We start from the raw sequence: 1,703 nt of genomic DNA on the forward strand, positions 1-1,703 counted from the left end.
TGGACCGTAAGACATAAATAATTTGAAATCTACGATTTGAAATCAATAAATATCAACGGTCGAAGAAAGGATTGATTTGTTTCATCAAATCATTTTACAACAGAGACCTTTTATAATCAAAGGTGAACGGACCGACAACTGTAATTTTGTAATTTTGAACTCTCTTTTGTTAAAGCTCTTTTGGCTTAACGAACACATTTTCGTCACGTATTTCGTGCATTATACACAACACCTTTATATCAATTATAATACATTTTTTATGTAACTCTGCCAGGGATTACTTATTAAAAAATTGCAAAATAAAAATCAAATTGTATTTATCATGATTATTTTTTATTTGTTTCTTATTTTGCTTTAAATTGTATTCTAAGCTGCTCTGAAACATGTGTCATTTCAATAAATGTATATCATTACAATTCATAATATGCATAAAAATTGAATCATACTAATTCTTATTTCCTTGTTTTTATAATTTTTTTATTTTTAATGTTGTTTTTTACGATTAAATAAAAACTACTGAAGTTTCTGCATAGGGTCTAATACAGGAACCTATATAGGGTCCCATATAGGAGCCTATGTCATATTTCGTCTTTTTTGTGCTATTTCCAAAAAGTTATTTTAAAAATTTTTAATCTTATGTTTTACGATTAAGAGAAAATCTACTCGTCCAATCGAAAAATAATTAATAATAAATTTATCGATCTTTTTAGGCAAACAACTTTTGTCTGGTAATTTAAGTTCATACCTTGTGTCGTTTTTTCAAATAAATTTAATATTTTTATTTAGAATGTTATTTTTTACGACTAAAGCAAAAAATAACTGTCCTATCAAAAATTATAGCTCGTTTTTGGATTAACAAGTTTTGTCTCATTTTTTCTCGTAGCTTATATCGAAAAGTGATTCATTCTTAATTTGTAGTTCTTTCCAGGGTGCGCAATTTGAGCTTTTTTATTTTTTTCGTATCTTGCATTGTTTGACCAAAAACTGGAATTTTTGGATTTCTCACTATTTTTGGTACGATCAAATTTGGAGTGTTCAACTTCTCGACCAAATTAAAATAGTTGTTATCATATTTCTGTAGAGCTTTCAAAAAGCAAAGTTTTTCTTCTCTTGACTTTTTTCATATCATGCGTTTTTTGGCTTAAAATTTTCATTTAAGTTTGTTTTTTTGGATTTTTAAAATGCTCTAACTCTGATAATTTTCTTTTTATAGAAAAAAAACATGAGGATAAATTGTTTGAGTTTCTGAGTACTATGAACAACCGTAGATAGAATTTTTTAATCATGAAAAATGTGGTTTCAAACATTATTGGTACGATCAAATTTGGAATTTTCAAGTTTTCGACCAAATTAAAAAAGTTGTTATCATAATCCTGTAGGGCTTTCAAAAAACAAAGTTTTTCTTCTCCAGACTTTTTTTTGTATCATGCGTTGTTTGGCTTGAATTTTTCATTTTAGTTTGTTTTTCTGGATTTTGGAAATGCAATAACACTAGTAATTTTTGATTTTTCAAAAAAATTCATTAGTCATAAGTCTCAAAAATATTCAAAATGTGCCCAATTTTCATCCAAACTGGCTGGCTAACGAACTTGACCTTTAGTTTAGGACACTAAACGAGTGTATCAAAGGGCAATATAATAGATTAATTTTTTCAAAAGTTATCGTGTTCACAGACAGACAGACAGACAGACAGACAGACAGAC

At 27.5% G+C, this 1,703-nt stretch overlaps 1 protein-coding gene across 1 annotated transcript in view; it reads left to right on the forward strand.

Moving 5' to 3' along the window:
- Positions 1 to 1,703, forward strand: part of LOC117178794 — a 68,993-nt gene that overhangs the window by 197 nt on the left and 67,093 nt on the right. The gene's annotated exons all lie outside the window — the stretch shown is intronic.

Source organism: Belonocnema kinseyi, chromosome 8 (assembly GCF_010883055.1).
Source record: "Belonocnema kinseyi isolate 2016_QV_RU_SX_M_011 chromosome 8, B_treatae_v1, whole genome shotgun sequence".
NCBI lineage: Eukaryota > Metazoa > Arthropoda > Insecta > Hymenoptera > Cynipidae > Belonocnema > Belonocnema kinseyi.